This window comes from the organism of the source record quoted next, unplaced genomic scaffold (genome assembly GCF_019419815.1).
Source record: "Pyrus x bretschneideri cultivar Hongxiangsu unplaced genomic scaffold, Pyrus_bretschneideri_v1 Contig15, whole genome shotgun sequence".
In the NCBI taxonomy this organism is placed as follows: domain Eukaryota; kingdom Viridiplantae; phylum Streptophyta; class Magnoliopsida; order Rosales; family Rosaceae; genus Pyrus; species Pyrus x bretschneideri.
The window spans coordinates 7,715,636-7,735,534 of record NW_025999446.1 but is presented as its reverse complement, the minus strand read 5'-3'; the positions used below and the strand labels follow the sequence as shown (position 1 = coordinate 7,735,534).

The 19,899-nt window shown below is 38.4% G+C and overlaps 1 pseudogene; it reads right to left on the bottom strand.

The window, feature by feature from the left end:
• Positions 1 to 2,886: 2,886 nt before the first annotated feature.
• LOC125475629 lies at positions 2,887 to 2,997 on the bottom strand (annotated as a pseudogene).
• Positions 2,998 to 19,899: the final 16,902 nt, after the last annotated feature.

Below are 19,899 nucleotides of genomic sequence, written 5' to 3'. Positions count from 1 at the left end.
TATTTGGCGTCTTTGTGATTGTTTTGGATTAAACTAGTTGCATTTTACATTATTTGGTGTTAGTGTGCAGCCAAGTGTGAATTTGGATCAATGGGAAGGCAAATGAAGTAAAAACATTCCAGAAAAGATGTGAAGTGTTAAGAGATGCAATTCGGCCTTATTGGGTGATTTTAAACAAGGCAAAAACATTGAAGTCAGCCATGTGCTTCCAACACCCATTACATGCATTCATATGCATGTTCAAAACCTTGGCCGTGCGTTTTCATGTCATTCCATCATGTTATGGACTTCTAGCACCAAATCAGATTCCACACATCCATTCCATCTTCCTTTTGCGCCAAAAACACCATTCCCATCACTTAATTCATTTCAGCCATTTTGACACCATCACACAATCTGACCATGCATTCCACTACATTTCTCCACTTCATCTTTGCAGAAATACACATGCACCTCAATTAAATAAACCCTAAGCCTGCATACATCCCATTTTGTCCATGCCGTGTGCTCCCTTTCCCTTTCCAGATTTGTTCAAAGCATTTTCTGGTGGTCTAATTCACTTTTGGCAGATTCCACTCACTTGTTGCAGCAAGAGCACATGCATTGTGATTAAACAAACCACATCTTTGCAGACCTTGTCCATACCATGCGTCCACCATCTCAGAAACACACTCATTACATCAACAATGCACTGCCATCTGAGTTAAACAAATCCCAGATCCAATCTGAATGTTGGAGACACATTTTTTCCATAAAACAAGTCTCATTTGACACAACAAAGGGTTTCGCATGTTCTTCTTCATTTCAGTCCATTACACACACTAAAACCTCTCCCATTTCACTCCATTTCTGTCCTAAGGGCAGAAACCATTCAACCAAACCAATCTAGTTCATCCGCACCACATTTGGAGAAGCAACACCAAGGGACTCTTCAAGGACTTCAACATCAGTTTTGCTTCAAGGGTTCATTCTTATCAATTCTATGTTCATTCATGTTTTATATTTTTATGTCAAATCTTTTGTAGACATGAATTGTAACTAAGCTTCCTCTAGGGATTTGATGTAACCTTGCAAAGTTTGCCATGTAATTAAGTTAGAATGCTCAGTTTGTCCATCTATTTCTTGTTTCATTCTCTGATTTAATGGTGACTTAGTGTGTTGATTTTAATGTTTGATCATCATTTGAATTAATCACAAAGTTGTGTAGCCAAGATTAGAACACACATCATGTATAATCTTGGTAGATATGTGAATGAATGAAGGGATTGTTTAGCACACATCCTGCTTAGTTAATCCCTTTAGTTTTATGAAAGTTTCTTGTGCATTACATACTCTCGATTATAAACCAAAGTTGCACATCACAATTAGGTTCATGATTAGAGACATTTGATCAAATCCACACATCATATGGTTGATCATGTCCAAGTGAAACAAACTCAAGAAATAGGTAGATGAATGAGTACAAACTAACTTAACAAACATGGACTTAGTTGAGCAATGGTGAAATCGAATCCCTAGTTTCATTTCCATTGATACTATCCCATTATATTAGTTATTGATTCATTGATTTGTGTTTACTTCATTTTCTTATGCTTTCAAGTTACAACAACAAATATGCCTAGTTTGATTAGTTTGATTCATATTCCAAATCTGCCTATTTAGACTAGTTTGATTCATTTCATAGAGTTCTTGCAAAACAAGTAATTACATAGGTCCAATTAGTCCCTGTGGATTTGACACCCTTGCTTGTGCCATTATACTAAATATATTCTAGCATTAGGAAGGAAATATACATCAACAAAAATGGCGCCGTTGCCGGGGACTGATTTCAGTCCCTTGTAATTGCTTGTTTGCTTGTTTGCTATTTTGATTAGTGTCAAGGTTCATAACTTGTCAAATTGATAACTGGAAGTTGATTTAAGTTGCATACATTTCATGTGTGGAAAAGAATCCCTTAGCCATTCTATTATCCATTGGTTTACATCAATTTGCTTGACAATCTGTTTTCTTTATAATCTGTCCATTTAATTGCATTTCGTCCAAATACAAATCCCTCCATATTTTGTTAAGTCTTAGGCTTAGAATCTGTCTTATCTTGTGTCTTGAAGCATTTTGAGTCAAGTCCAAACCTAATTTTCGTCCAAAGTTGAGTTTAGTGTCAAAACTGCCCAGTTTGTGTTTTTAGGCAGTTTTGAGAGTTTTTAGCTTGTTTTGAGACTTGTGAATCTGTTTTGAGTCCCTTGAGTCTTTTCAAACGTTTTTAAGTTTATTTTTGTTCTTTTCATTGTTGTTTGCTTCTTGATTTTCATTCACACTTGTGTTACTTTGTTTCAGGTAGTATATGTCAAATAAACTTGTTGAGTTAGGCCAAAGAATTGAAAGGTTAAAGGGCCACACTTTGTACAACTTTGTGCCATCAAGTTCATCCATTAGCCGTGAGGAAGAGGAAAGGATTTCACCTATTTCAACAAGTAAAGGATCTGAGCAATTTAATTGGGAAAGAGAGGAAGAGATGGCGGGCAACCAAGATGAACTTAGAGCTTTGGAGGACTTTGCTCAACCAATCATACCAAATTCACCTTCATGCATCTTGCTGCCCACAGAAGCTAGAAACTATGATCTTAAATCTTCACATTTCCATATGTTTCCTTCATTTTATGGCTTACCTAATGAAGACCCTTTAGCTCATATTAAAGAGTTTTACAATGTTGTGAGTGGTCTACCTTTGCAGGGAGTTAGTGAAGCAAATTTGAGGATGAGAGTGTTTCCTTACACCTTGAAAGATAAGGCCAATAGTTGGTTGATGACTCTAACACCAGGTTCCCTCACTACATGGGATGCCGTGGCTAAGAAGTTCTTGGAGAAGTTCTTTTCCACTCAAAAGACAGCCACATTAAGGGGACAAATCTTCAACTTCAAACAAGATGATGGAGAACCTTTCAATGAGTGTTGGGAGCGTTTTAAAGGCCTCTTGTTGCAATGTCCACATCATGGGTTACCTTTTCACTTACAAATGCAAATTTTCTATGATGGACTAACCCAAAATTGTCAATCAATTGTTGATAATGCAGCAGGTGGAGCATTAAAGAAAAAGAATGCTCAAGAGTCATATAACATTTATGAGATGTTGGGGTCTAATGCTCAACACAAAGATTTAAGGGGTAAGAAAGTTGGAGTTTATGAAACAAGTTCTAACCATGAGCTTTTGTTGCAGGTAGCTAACCTAGAAAGGAAGCTTGAATCTGTGCTCAATATGGTGCCAAAAACTAATGAAGTGTGTGCCATTTGCAACATACCAAGCCATCCTACTCACCAATGTCCATCTAGGGAGGCTTACCCCGAGTATGTTCAAGAACAAGTGAACCTTATGAATTCTTACAACCAAAGGCCAAGGAATGATGTGTATTCCAATACATATAACTCAAGTTGGAGAGATCATCCCAACCTTTCATGGAAGAACAACAATCAATTCCAAAACTTCCAACCAAAACCTGCCCCTACCCTTGAGGACACGGTTAAATTGTTAGCCCAAAACACCTTGCAATTCCAACATTCCACCAATAGCACTCTCCAACAACATTCAGCAGCTCTAACCAAAATGGAGACACAATTGGGGCAGATTGCAGATGCCTTGAACCAAAGAGAAGTTGGAAAGTTTCCAAGCCAACCAGTGATACTCCAAAGGAACCAAGAGCAAGCCAAAGCAATCACTACACTTAGAAGTGGTAAGGTTATTGATAATAGGGTTGGCAATGAAGTTACTAATGAATATGATCATGTGAATGCAGGTGTTACTCAAGGAGACAATGAGAAACCAAATGAGGAACCAAGCCATGCTACTTCCTCATTTGAAGCACCAAATCTTCACAAGGCTGAGAAACCATACACTCCACCAATACCATTCCCTGGAAGACTTGCCAAGAGCAAGCAGGATAAGTCATTCAAAGAAATTTTTGATATACTAAGCAAAGTGAATGTTAACTTACCTTTGCTTGATGTCATTAGGAACATGCCAGCATATGGGAAGTTCTTCAAGGAGTTAAACAGCTACAAAAGGAAGTATGGCCCACATGAGAAGGTAGTGGTGTCTGAGAATGTGAGTGCAGTTTTGCAAAGAAAACTTCCACCAAAGCTCAAGGATCCAGGAAGTTTCTCTATCAACATCACCATAGGGGACAAGAAAGTAGAGAAGGCAATGCTGGATTTGGGTGCTAGCATCAACTTAATGCCTTATTCAGTGTACCTTCAACTAGGTTTGGGAGATTTGAAAGCCACCACCATTTCATTACAACTTGCAGACAGATCTGTGAAATATCCAAGAGGTATAGTAGAAGATATTCTAGTTCAAGTTGATAAACTAATCTTGCCTGCAGATTTTGTAGTGTTGGACATGGAAGAAGCTCCTATACATGATCGAGAGTTGCCTATATTGCTTGGGAGACCCTTCATGGCCACGGCCAAGACCATCATTGATGTGCAAAATGGACTCCTCACTATGACAGTGTTAGGAGAGACAGTTCAATTTAAAGTGTTTGAATCTCTTTCTCATCCTTCTTCATCCCTTGATTGTTATGCCATTGATGTGCTTGATTCACTTGTATTATCTAAGTTCTTGCAGGCACAATCGAATGAACCATTACAAACTGTTTTGAGTCAATCTCAAGATGAGTTTGATGAAGAAGATGCACTCATGGAAGAAGTAGCTGCCTTGGATGCATTAGCATTGTATCCTTTGAATGTTTCACCTCTGTTAGAGCCTTTAGAATCATCAATGTCACATTTAACTCCTTCCACTGTTAAGGCACCAAAACTTGAACTTAAACCACTTCCACCACATCTAAAATATGCATATCTAGCTGAATTTGAAACTCTTCCAATTATCATAGCTTCTGATCTCACCCCAATTGAAGAAGATAAACTAATTAGGGTGTTAAAGAGTTCAAATCAGTTTTTGGTTGGTCTATTGCAGATATCAAGAGAATAAGCCCTACCATGTGCATGCATAGGATTCTTTTGGAGGAAGGGGCAAAGTCAACCCGGGAACCACAAAGAAGGCTCAACCCACACATGAAGGAAGTGGTTAGGAATGAAGTGTTGAAATTGTTAGATGTGGGGATCATATATCCCATTTCTGATAGCAAATGGGTGAGTGCTATTCAGGTGGTGCCTAAGAAGGTGGGAATCACTATGATGAGGAATGAAAACAATGAGCTGGTGCCCACAAAGCCCACTGCTAGTTGGCGTGTTTGCACCGATTACAGGAAGTTGAATTCTAGCACTAGAAAAGATTATTTTCCTATGCCTTTCATAGATCAAATGCTTGAGAGATTGGCAGGTTACTCACATTATTGTTTTCTGGATGGTTACTCAGGTTACAATCAAATTGCAATCGCTCCGGAGGATCAAGAGAAAACAACCTTTACTTGCCCCTTTGGCACATTTGCATATAGGAGAATGCCTTTTGGACTTTGCAATGCTCCAGCAACATTCCAAAGATGCATATTGGCCATCTTTTCTGACATGGTAGAAAGATTCATTGAGGTATTTATGGATGATTTCTCAGTGTTTGGTTCCTCTTTTGATGAATGTCTTAACCATCTATCGTTAGTACTTCAAAGATGTCAGGAAACAAATTTGGTTCTCAATTGGGAAAAGTGCCAATTTATGGTGAAACAAGGAATTGTGTTGGGACATGTAATCTCTAGCAAAGGAATGGAGGTGGACAAAGCCAAAATTGACGTCATCACCAATATGGTAGCCCCCACCACTGTGAAGGGAGTAAGAAGTTTTTTGGGCCATGCGGGTTTTTATCGTCGTTTCATTAAGAACTTTTCAATGATCACTCGTCCATTATGCAATCTGTTAGCCAAAGATGTTGTATTTCATTTTGATAAGGCTTGTATGAATGCATTCAATACTTTGAAAAATGAACTAACCTCGGCCCCTATTATTATGGCACCAGATTGGTCGTTACCTTTTGAATTAATGTGTGATGCCTCTGACTATGCTGTTGGTGCAGTTTTAGGGCAAAGGGTGAACAAACTTCCACATGTGATCTACTATGCAAGCCGGACTCTGCATGATGCTCAACTTAACTATTCCACAACTGAAAAGGAGTTGCTTGCTGTTGTTTTTGCCTTAGAAAAGTTTAGGTCATATCTTGTGGGATCTAAAGTTATTGTGTTTTCTGATCATGCAGCCATTAGGTATTTGATGACAAAGAAGGATGCTAAACCACGCTTGATTAGATGGATACTCTTACTACAAGAGTTTGATTTGGAAATTCGAGATAAGAAGGGCAGCGATAATGTTGTGGCTGACCATTTGTCTAGGCTTAATGAAAACCATGGAGTTGGACAACCTTTGCCCCTAAATGAATCATTTCCAGATGAACAACTCTTTGTTGTTCAAGAAAAAGAACCATGGTATGCAGATTTTGTTAATTATCTTGCTTGTGGTGTAATGAGAAATGACATTTCTTTTCAGGAAAGAAAGAAGTTCCTGGCCATGGTAAAGCACTACGTTTGGGACGAACCATATTTGTTTAAATATTGCCCTGATCAAATCATTAGGAGATGTGTTCCAGAGAGTGAGCAACAAAGCATTCTAACATTTAGCCATACATTGGCATGTGGAGGACATTTTGGTGCCAAAAAGACATCTCTAAAGGTTTTACAATCTGGTTTCTTTTGGCCCACTTTATTCAAAGATGCTTTTGACTTTTGTTCTAAGTGTGATAGGTGCCAGAAAATGGGGAACATTAGTCGAAGAAATGAAATGCCATTGAACAACATTTTGGTGGTGGAGCTCTTTGATGTTTGGGGAATAGATTTTATGGGACCATTTCCATCCTCTTTTGGCTACTTATACATATTAGTGGCAGTGGATTACGTATCCAAATGGGTTGAAGCCATTGCTACAAGAACTAATGATCATAAGGTTGTGTTGAATTTTCTTAAAGATGTGATTTTTTGTAGGTTTGGAACCCCAAGAGCTATTATGAGTGATGGTGGCAGCCATTTCTGCAACAAACCTTTTGAATCCTTGATGAAGAAGTACAACATCAACCACAAAGTGGCAACCCCATACCATCCTCAAACCTCAGGACAAGTGGAGATTAGCAACAGGGAGATCAAGAACATTCTGATGAAGACTGTGAGTCCTACAAGGAAGGATTGGTCATTAAGGTTAAATGATGCACTATGGGCATATAGAACAGCATACAAGACCCCCATTGGCATGAGTCCTTATCGCCTTGTGTTTGGGAAAGCTTGTCATTTGCCAATGGAGCTTGAACACCGTGCATATTGGGCCATCAAGAAGTTCAACTTTGATTACAAGGATGCTGGAATAGCAAGGAAGCTCCAACTTAATGAGTTGGAAGAGCTTAGAAATGAGGCATATGAGAATGCCAAAATCTACAAGGAACGGACTAAGCTCTATCATGACAAGGCCATCCTAAGGAAGGAGTTTCACCAAGGTATGAAAGTACTTTTGTATGACTCACGTTTGAGACTTTTTCCAGGAAAACTGAAGTCTAGGTGGGTGGGACCATTCAAAGTATTGCAAACATTTTCCCATGGAGCTGTGGAGATAGAGAACATGAAGAATGGCACCTCTTTTAAAGTCAATGGGCAGCGATTGAAACCATATTTGGAGAAAATAGAGGAGGAGCCAGTGTATCAAGTTGTAGATTTTCTTGAGTTTACAACACCATGAACAAGCTACCATGTCTTGCCTAGACATTAAATAAAGCGCTTGCTAGGAGGCAACCTAGTGTGGTTTGTGTTCTTTCCTTATTTTGTGTTTATGTTATTTCCATTCCATATTCTTTGCCTATTTACTTTGCATACAATTTTAAGCATCGAGGACAATGCTTAGGTTAGGTTTGGGGGTGTGGGATGGAAAGTTTGTATTTGTTTTATGTGTTAGTTTGGTTAAGAGTGTTTTGCTTTTATTTTGTTCAATTTGTGTGGGTTTGTTTTAGTTAAGTGTGCTTTGCTTACTAATATGAATGTATATGAGGGTTATGTTTGAAAATAAACGATTGGGTTGCTATGAAAAAGTGTGCATCTTGTTGTCTTGTATAAAGCTTTAACTCTTGGAATTATGATGATAGAGGTACCATACTTAAATTCTGGAAGAAGAATAGTGGAGACTACCCTAGTGAGTTATTTTGAGCCTAATTGCTTCTTTGAGAGGGTTTAAAGTGTTTCTACTCCTATCTTTTTCTTTCAATTTCACTTTAAATGATCTCATTACTTCTATTTTGTTTGGATACTAAGAATCATTCTCCTTTGCAGATACCATGTGTTTAGTGTCATTCAGGAATGAACTCAATGAGATGATGTTAGGCTATGCATGTTTAACTACTAAAAGGCTTAAATCCTACCCATTTGTGTGCTCCATTCACCCTTGTTGCAACCAAACACTTTAGCCTAATTCTTTCATCACCCACACCATAATCTACCCATTCTAGCCCATTACAAGCCATACCTTATAGTTTGGGGAAATACCAATGTGATGAAGACTAAGGGCAGATTGAGTTATAAAGCAAGATTGTGGTGTGTACCGAGGGCACCTATGTTGAAAATGTTTCTAAAAAAAAAAAGAAAAGAAAAAAAAAAGAGGATCAAAGTGGATACAAATTCCAAATCGCCTAATTATAAAGCATAGGGCCTGGACGCCAAAAACAAAAGAAGACAAATGCCAGTGAAGAGCCTCAAAGACACCTTGGTATGCCCCAAACTCTAGCATTTCATATCAAGTCTTTCATAACCTATACCCTAAGCCTTGCATTACAACCTTGAGAAAGACCTAGCTGATCATTGAGGATGTATTCATGGGTGATGGTAAGTGTGTGTTATCTATATTCTTAGCATTTGATTCATTTCATGAGATCTACTCAGAAACTGTGCTTCCATTTCAGATTTCATATGTGAGAATTTTGATTTCCTTTACATAATTTCACTCATATATGTTGTTGAGAGACTAAACCTTAAGATCTGAGTAAAAACTTGAGTGGAAGCTGTGAGGAGTAGAGTTGAGGCGAATTCTATCTTAAGCATTTGGGTATGGTGACCTTGAAGTTGTAAGACATTGAGAAATATCTTTATACGTTACAATTGATACGATTCTTTGAAGTGGCAAACTTTTGAGTTGAATGAATGACAAAATCTTCATTGGTTCTTATTAGTTTGTTTAAAGCATGTTTTAACCAAATTGTTTGCAGTGTTTGTAGATGTTTGTGGGTGTCATCACTGTAAACCCTCAGGAGACACAACTCCTCCAACTAGGGACACCTAGGGGTTCAAAGGCTTGTTGCACATGCTCAGTGCAATCGTTTAGCCAGCGAAAGTGGTTTAGTTAGATGTTGTGTTTTGTGTGCTTTAGTTTTAAGTTTGCTCGAGGACTAGCAAAAACCAGGTTTGGGGGTATTTGATAAGTCACATTTTGCATGCATTTATATCTTCCTTATTTGGTGTCTTTGTGATTGTTTTGGATTAAACTAGTTGCATTTTACATTATTTGGTGTTAGTGTGCAGCCAAGTGTGAATTTGGATCAATGGGAAGGCAAATGAAGTAAAAACATTCCAGAAAAGATGTGAAGTGTTAAGAGATGCAATTCGGCCTTATTGGGTGATTTTAAACAAGGCAAAAACATTGAAGTCAGCCATGTGCTTCCAACACCCATTACATGCATTCACATGCATGTTCAAAACCTTGGACGTGCGTTTTCATGTCATTCCATCATGTTATGGACTTCTAGCACCAAATCAGATTCCACACATCCATTCCATCTTCCTTTTGCGCCAAAAACACCATTCCCATCACTTAATTCATTTCAGCCATTTTGACACCATCACACAATCTGACCATGCATTCCACTACATTTCTCCACTTCATCTTTGCAGAAATACACATGCACCTCAATTAAATAAACCCTAAGCCTGCATACATCCCATTTTGTCCATGCCGTGTGCTCCCTTTCCCTTTCCAGATTTGTTCAAAGCATTTTCTGGTGGTCTAATTCACTTTTGGCAGATTCCACTCACTTGTTGCAGCAAGAGCACATGCATTGTGATTAAACAAACCACATCTTTGCAGACCTTGTCCATACCATGCGTCCACCATCTCAGAAACACACTCATTACATCAACAATGCACTGCCATCTGAGTTAAACAAATCCCAGATCCAATCTGAATGTTGGAGACACATTTTTTCCATAAAACAAGTCTCATTTGACACAACAAAGGGTTTCGCATGTTCTTCTTCATTTCAGTCCATTACACACACTAAAACCTCTCCCATTTCACTCCATTTCTGTCCTAAGGGCAGAAACCATTCAACCAAACCAATCTAGTTCATCCGCACCACATTTGGAGAAGCAACACCAAGGGACTCTTCAAGGACTTCAACATCAGTTTTGCTTCAAGGGTTCATTCTTATCAATTCTATGTTCATTCATGTTTTATATTTTTATGTCAAATCTTTTGTAGACATGAATTGTAACTAAGCTTCCTCTAGGGATTTGATGTAACCTTGCAAAGTTTGCCATGTAATTAAGTTAGAATGCTCAGTTTGTCCATCTATTTCTTGTTTCATTCTCTGATTTAATGGTGACTTAGTGTGTTGATTTTAATGTTTGATCATCATTTGAATTAATCACAAAGTTGTGTAGCCAAGATTAGAACACACATCATGTATAATCTTGGTAGATATGTGAATGAATGAAGGGATTGTTTAGCACACATCCTGCCGAGTTAATCCCTTTAGTTTTATGAAAGTTTCTTGTGCATTACATACTCTCGATTATAAACCAAAGTTGCACATCACAATTAGGTTCATGATTAGAGACATTTGATCAATGATGCGAGAATTATACGCACACAAATTAAACCCTCTTTTTGACAATTGTAGTATAGAATGTAAGTAGGGATCGTTCAGGACCGGGGATTAGGAGGGATTGTTAATCACTTGGATTTCACTCAAAAACGTAAAAACACAATATAAAACACTCTACTAGACTCAAAGAATGCAAAACTAAACTTTAAAACACTAAAACAAACCAAAAGACTCAAAACAGCACCAAAACACTCAAAACTGCCTTAAAAACACTCTGGGCAGTTTTGAGCACTTTGAGTACTTTGGACGAATTTGGGTAACAAATTGAATCAAAACACTTATAAACACAAACTAAGACACTTTCTAACTAATTTGGACAATACAAAGACTCAAAGGACTCAAAACAAGTTCAAAAGACTCAAAACTGCCTAAAAACACTAACTAGGCAGTTTCTGACCTTAAACCCAATTTTGGACGAATTTAAGTTGTAACTTGACTCAAGACTCTTAAAAACACAAACTAAATTGATTTCTAACTAATTTGACAATAAAGTAAAGGGGGATTTAGGGTTTGACGAAATTAAACTAAATGAACAAATTGCAATTAAAACAGAATGTAAATATGAAATGGATGAATTGGAATGAATGGATGCTAGCCAAGGGGTTCATCTCCACACATGTTACACTTGCATAATAAAAAGATTTCCAATTGCATTTCAATAAATTATGAAACTCATCACCCCGGGTTAATTAGGTCCGCTTAAATTAACCTTCAAATCTTCCCAACGTTATTGAATTGGATGATTGCATACGACAACCCAAAACATTTCCCACAAGTCCCCTACATGATTGCATAATAGAGATACAAGCAAGAATCATTACGCTCTATGAAAATTATAAGTGTTGACGAGGCATTCGTTACTATGATTGCATGAAACTTATGCCAAGAATTCGTTTAACGCGATTGTTTATAAGCAACCTCCACTACTTGTGAATATAAGTTCGTAACTATTAGGTGAAACTCACTTATATTCTAGCGTCATATTCATGCATGAAAATTAAGCGTGCACTCTCAATAAACATACATAAATAAGTTATCAATCAAACAGTTAAACAAATTGAATCCACGACTTATGAAATGCAATTAGAAGTAATCAAATCAAAACGCAAGCATAAACATATATTTCGAATCCCCCCCTAGCCAAGGGGGGGTTTAGTTCCTCATGATACAAAACAAAGAGAATCAACGAAACACCTAAACATTCCAACAACTCAAACTTGAATTGTATGAACGTTTAGGCCCTCTTCTCTTCCATTCCTCATTCGTACAAAACAAAGAGTATTGAAATTAAACATTGAAATCAAAGAAACACCTAAACATTCCAACAACTCAAACTTGAATTGTATGAACGTTTAGGCCCTCTTATCTTCCTCTTCGTTGTAGCACAAGGTCTAATGGATAGTTTGATGGTGTGAATGGTTTGGGGAGTGGTGAAAATGGAAGATGATTTCTGGTGTGGTGTTTGGATTATTAGGGAGAGAGCATGGCACAAGGGAATGGTTGGTGTTTGTGACTGAAATGTGTATGGAAGAATGAATGAGAATGAGTGGGAATGAATGCTTATTTATAGGCGAAATGGGGGGGAACATGACAGCTAGGAGGGAATGTGGCTGCATGTTTTGGTGTGGAGAAAGGAATAATCTGAAATGGGAGAGCATGTGGGTGGAAATGCATGTGGGTTAAAGTGGAATGATGATGGGAGATGCATATGGCTGATTTATGCATGTGATTAAAGGGAGTGCATGTTTGAATGATTAAAGGGACATGTGAGGGTGCAATGATGAAGGAATAATCTGAAATGGGAGAGCAAGTGGGTGGAAATAAAGGATGGAATGCATGTGCAATGGTTAAAGGAAAGGTTTAAATGTCCTAGAACTAAAGGGAACAAGGTTCCAACACTTTGGTCTTCAATTAGGTCTTCAATTTCGTCCAACACTTTGGCTCCAAGCATAAGCTATCCATCCTTAGCCCAAAAGTGCTCCAAAAGTCTCCAAAATGCATCTTTTTGCTCCTTTAGCCCTTTGGACCTACAAACACACGAAAATAGCTTAAAGTACTAAAATAACTAAAGAAACATAACGTAAATGCACGAGAACAAGCCATTTAAGTCGCATGAATATGCTCCTATCAAATACCCCCACACTTATCTTTTGCTAGTCCTCGAGCAAAACAAAACAAAAACAAATAAACAAAACGACACTAAACACGTAAAACACAACCTAAACCTTCCAACCACCGTCTTAGGGATTTCCAATGCACATGACATGTTAAAAATCATCATTCTCACAGATTTTAGTCATCTTCACACTTAAGTACATTCTTAATCATAGTCACCACATACTATTTCACAATTAAGCATTTAAAACCATGTTTTGAATGTAGTAACATGCCTTAGAGAATTTGCTCAATTCCTTACAAGATATGCACTTGATTTTCACTCAGATTTTCTAACTACACACCCTAATCTAGTCATATGTGAGAAGATTAATGAAAACGAACACTCACATATATATATATATCACAAAGAGAGCAATTTCCGGAGTTAATAAGCATGTTTAGATATGATCTCATGAATGGAATGCTACTACTTAGACGCGAGAACCAGTGACACCATATGCTCATACCAGGTTCAAACTCCACAAATTGAAACACATAACACTCAAGATTGAAGTCACGGGTTGTAATGGGGTTCGGGGCGTGTGGATAACAAAGAAGGGATATGGAAAACAAAGGTTCTTAAAGAAATAGTGAGCAAAGTATTGAATTAGGCACTTAGAATTCCCTTAAGAACACAGAAGTCAACTTTGAACACCCAAGGGAAAGTCACACAAAACTTAGGGCCATATTCAATTTTTTTGGACCCTTTCTTCAACCATCAACGCTTGTGAGTTCATTCTCACTTATTTTCACTCCTTTTCTTTCTTTTCTTCTTCTTTTTCTTTTGAATCTCAAAACATACATATAAACGTAAGAACAAACTTTTACTCCCCCACACTCATTTTCTTGCATAATGTAACTCAAAAGGAATTCATTTAAGTCATGCTCACTATACTTCAAGAACAAGGGTATAGGAAAGTCCTACTCTAGGCTAGGTAAGGAAAATGTGGGTTAACAAAGAATAAAGGCTAAACAAAGCTCAACGGGGGTAAAACTTACAACAAATACGAAATATGGGAAGTGAGGCTATTTGGCTATGGTGGCAACTACACAACTTCATCTTGATATATGTTATGCAAATCAATAACATGCTTTGAATGAAACGGATATAAGTTCTAGCATTTAGTTCTATCATGATACAATTGCATTCTAAGTAGCAACCAAGCAAGGAATAATGAGATCATGCAACAACTTTAGAAAACAAAGAATCACAGAAAATAACTCTCCAAAGAACATTTAGGCTCAAGTCTCACAAGGTTGTAGCGTTTGTTTGAGTTCCTTCCTTCAAGAATGTTACAAAAACAATTTTTTTTTTCTTTTATGATTGCATGTGAAGTCATACATTATAACCATAACCAAGCATATACCAAGAGTAAATCAAACTTTTCTCTATGTTCATAACTCTTTTTAACAGTCATGCAATTACAAACCAAATCCTTATCATTGTGTTGGAAGGTACCCTAAGACACAAACACACAAAAATGACTCAAAACACTCTTTTTAAGCTTTTTTAAAACATGTTTTTCAAATTTTTATGTGATTTTCGGAGTTATAAAAACAAAACATACTAAAACACTTTAAAACAACTTAAAAACACCTTAAAACAGCAAGGAACAACATTTGAAGTTATGGGTGATAAAATCCCACGAATTTGCATAAATATACTTAGTTACCCCCCCCCCCCACACTTAAATCAAACATTGTCCTCAATGTTTTAAGCATAGATTCACACAAAACATAAGTAAACACACAAAAATCAACTAAACATACTAAACATGGCAGAATGTAGTTAACAAAGAGAAGAGTTTAGAGACGCAAATCTGGTTATAGAGTGTAAATTCCATCTTCTCCTTGGTAATTGCATTGAGGCTTGGATCTTTGTGATTCCACAGGCTTACTCTTGAACTGTGCTGCTCCCATCGTTGATTTTCCTTTGTGCTACTCTTGAACTGGGCAGCAGGCTTCCTTTGGTCTCCCCCGAAGGTCTGAGCTTCCTCCTTTTTTTCTGTTTCTTTGTTCAATCTCTCCAATTCGTATTGAAGAGGGTTAGAGGATAGCTCAGCATATGCAGTTGTAGCTTGTCTCCACATGCTTCAATGTATCATTTTCACTTGCCTTACTTGCTCCCCTTTGCAGAAGTGGTCCCTTCTCTGGAAGTGTATCAACCGTTGAAGATGACTACTCGAGAGCAACGCTAGGTAAGCAATCAGGGAAGGGATTCCAGGCAGTTGGTTCCAGATCGGAAGACTGACTCCAAGTGCCGGCTGATTGCTTCTTTCACTTTGCCATGCGAGTAAGAACAAAGACAAAGAAAAGGACAGGGAAAGAGCATGATATGAGATACTTTTGCTTTTGACCTTGATGATATGAGATACCTTTGCTTTTAAAGAAGCGGTGAATGAATCAGCACATGTATTTGTGGTGCTGTTTCCTCCTGGGTCATCTGTACTCCAGGCATCTGGTATCATCTTTGGGGAAGAAGAAAGAATGGAGTATTTCGAAAGGCTTTGCTGGGAGTGCGCCCTCAGAGGTGAGGAAGAGTTGGGCATTTTCTTCAGGTTTGCCTTGCCATAAAAGATGAAGGTCGACATATATAGGGATTTCCCAATAGCAAGTGGTGGTATTGTTTTTTTACCCTTGTCGACAAACGTTTTGATCCCGCAAATCCGGCTTTTTGAAATAGTGACGCCTCTTCGATTTCTGAACGACGCCTCTTCGATTTTTGAGCAGGCGCCCCTTCGATTTCTGAGCGACGCCCCTTCGCTTTCTGAACGACACGTAGTAGTGCGGATGCGGCTCTTTTGACAAAGCTGCATGCGTTTTCTGAAAAGTAAAGAAAGCGTCGTCGAACTTTGCGTTTGTCGGCTAAAGATGTGTAGTTGCGATGATGGCCTCCACGTGTTTTCACTTTGTCAGAGATCTTTTGACAAAGTGAACGTGTTTTCTGAAAAGTCGAGAGATCGTCGCCGAACTTTGCGCAGGAAATTCCGGCTTTTTGAATTGGTGGACGCGTCACCTTGGCTTTTTATAGAGCTACCGATCACCTCAAACATACACACTCTGAAGACTGCCCATTTTTGAAAATTGTCTCTGGCCCTTTGAAATTTAACTCCATCCACCCCTTCTCTTGAACACCTTTGAAAAATGGCAAACCCATCGAACCTTAGCTTGGAATTGAGTCTCAGCAGTGATACGGGCGCGCCGCATCAAGGTAACGTATGGCGCCCTTCTTTCTTATCTTCTAACGGTCCTCTTACAGGTGAAGACTCCGTGATGCAGGATGCCACAACAGCTACAATAGTAGCTAGGAACCTCCTCACTTCCAAAGATAGTCAGCTGCTTTCAGGACGGTCCGATGAGTTGGCCGTTCAAGAATCCCTCGCACTTAGTGTTCAGTGTGCGAGCTCTGTGTCCAACATGGGCCAACGCCTGCTTGCTCGGTCCCGTCAAGTGGAATCATTGATGGCAGAGGTGGAAAATCTTAAGCAGGAGATCAAACAGCTTAAGTACGAGAATAGAAGTTTGCATGTGCTTGCAAATAACTATTCGTCGGGCATGAAGAGGAAGCTTGATGAGCTGCAAGAATCTCAAGGTCGCGTTCAAAGTGACCGTCAAAAGCTTGCGTCTTTCTTCCAGAGGCACCTTTTTCCTGGGTCATCTAGCGTTCCACCCAGTATTGAGGCCTGGAATGCTCTAGCTCCGATGCCTCCTGCTCCGATGCCTTCCGCTCCGACGCCTCGTAGTGGGGCTTCACGTAAACATCCTTTGTGAAGGCTCCATCTTTCTCCATGTTTAGTATCTTTTTTTCTTTTTTTTTTTTTTTTTTTTTTTTATGAACATGCTTTGTTTTATTCAGTGCATTGGGTTGCCTCCCAAGTAGCGCTTTCTTTTACGTCTTGCAGCCGGACGAAGAACCCAATCACTCCAGGATATGTTCACGAATCGGATGAGAACTCCGAGTCATGAACTAGTACCTAAAACAAGAAACAAAACAAATTTAAGAATCTGGAAAAATAAAAACAAACGAAAATAAAACAATCTAAGGGATTAGCAAAGTTGCTAATCCCCGGCAACGGCGCCAAAATTTGATGCGAGAATTATACGCACACAAATTAAACTCTCTTTTTGACAATTGTAGTATAGAATGTAAGTAGGGATCGTTCAGGACCAGGGATTAGGAGGGATTGTTAATCACTTAGATTTCACTCAAAAACGTAAAAACACAATATAAAACACTCTACTAGACTCAAAGAATGCAAAACTAAACTTTAAAACACTAAAACAAACCAAAAGACTCAAAACAGCACCAAAACACTCAAAACTGCCTTAAAAACACTCTGGGATGTTTTGAGCACTTTGAGTACTTTGGACGAATTTGGGTAACAAATTGAATCAAAACACTTATAAACACAAACTAAGACACTTTCTAACTAATTTGGACAATACAAAGACTCAAAGGACTCAAAACAAGTCCAAAAGACTCAAAACTGCCTAAAAACACTAACTAGGCAGTTTCTGACCTTAAACCCAATTTTGGACGAATTTAAGTTGTAACTTGACTCAAAATCAAAGAAACACCTAAACATTCCAACAACTCAAACTTGAATTGTATGAACGTTTAGGCCCTCTTATCTTCCTCTTCGTTGTAGCACAAGGTCTAATGGATAGTTTGATGGTGTGAATGGTTTGGGGAGTGGTGAAAATGGAAGATGATTTCTGGTGTGGTGTTTGGATTATTAGGGAGAGAGCATGGCACAAGGGAATGGTTGGTGTTTGTGACTGAAATGTGTATGGAAGAATGAATGAGAATGAGTGGGAATGAATGCTTATTTATAGGCGAAATGGGGGGGAACATGACAGCTAGGAGGGAATGTGGCTGCATGTTTTGGTGTGGAGAAAGGAATAATCTGAAATGGGAGAGCATGTGGGTGGAAATGCATGTGGGTTAAAGTGGAATGATGATGGGAGATGCATATGGCTGATTTATGCATGTGATTAAAGGGAGTGCATGTTTGAATGATTAAAGGGACATGTGAGGGTGCAATGATGAAGGAATAATCTGAAATGGGAGAGCATGTGGGTGGAAATAAAGGATGGAATGCATGTGCAATGGTTAAAGGAAAGGTTTAAATGTCCTAGAACTAAAGGGAACAAGGTTCCAACACTTTGGTCTTCAATTAGGTCTTCAATTTCGTCCAACACTTTGGCTCCAAGCATAAGCTATCCATCCTTAGCCCAAAAGTGCTCCAAAAGTCTCCAAAATGCATCTTTTTGCTCCTTTAGCCCTTTGGACCTACAAACACACGAAAATAGCTTAAAGTACTAAAATAACTAAAGAAACATAACGTAAATGCACGAGAACAAGCCATTTAAGTCGCATGAATATGCTCCTATCAATCAAATCCACACATCATATGGTTGATCATGTCCAAGTGAAACAAACTCAAGAAATAGGTAGATGAATGAGTACAAACTAACTTAACAAACATGGACTTAGTTGAGCAATGGTGAAATCGAATCCCTAGTTTCATTTCCATTGATACTATCCCATTATATTAGTTATTGATTCATTGATTTGTGTTTACTTCATTTTCTTATGCTTTCAAGTTACAACAACAAATATGCCTAGTTTGATTAGTTTGATTCATATTCCAAATCTGCCTATTTAGACTAGTTTGATTCATTTCATAGAGTTCTTGCAAAACAAGTAATTACATAGGTCCAATTAGTCCCTGTGGATTCGACACCCTTGCTTGTGCCATTATACTAAATATATTCTAGCATTAGGAAGGAAATATACATCAACAAAAATGGCGCCGTTGCCGGGGACTGATTTCAGTCCCTTGTAATTGCTTGTTTGCTTGTTTGCTATTTTGATTAGTGTCAAGGTTCAAGTCAATATCCCACTCCTTGATGCGATTAAGCAAGTTCCGAGGTATGCTAAGTTTTTAAAAGAACTTTGTACAACAAGGAAAAGGATCTCGAACAAAGAGGTGGTTCAGGTAAGTGAAAATGTCTCTGCTGTGTTACAAAGGAAATTACCCCCTAAATGCAAAGATCCGGGTAGTTTTACAATTCCGTGTGTTATTGGTAATACTAAGTTTGAACAATGCATGTTAGATCTAGGTGCTTCAATTAACGTCATGCCATACTCTATTTATGCTTCAATGAACCTTGGTGAATTGAAAAATGATGGTGTGATTATTCAGTTGGCCGATAGATCTAATGCCTATCCAAATGGCGTATTGGAAGATGTCTTAGTACAGGTGAATAATTTGATCTTCCCGGCGGATTTCTATGTCCTTGAAATGGAGGAAACCACCCATGCTCCCTCCTTGCCGATTCTTCTTGGGAGGCCATTCATGAAGACGGCCCGAACAAAGATAGATGTGTTTAAAGGCACTTTAACGATGGAATTCGATGAGGAAGTGATTGATTTCAATATTTCTGAAACTATGAAATTTCCTAATGATAATCACTCATGTTTCTCTATTGATATTCTTGATTCTTTGGTTCAGGTACCTAATCTATTCCATGCCATGGATTCTAATTGAGCCTAAGAAGGTCTCGTCCGGCTGCAAGACGTAAAAGAAAGCGCTACTTGGGAGGCAACCCAATACAGTGAATAAAGCTTGTTAATTGATTTCCGAGAGATTACAAGCAATAAAAAAAAAAAAATAAAAAAAAAAAAAAAAAAAAAAACATGGCAGAAAGATGGAGCCTTCACAAAGGTTGTGTACGTGAGGCCCCACTACGTGGCAACACTCTAGGAGCAGGAGCCATCGGAGAGGGAGCCATCGGAGAGGGAGCCATCAGAGCAGGAGGCATAGGAGCGG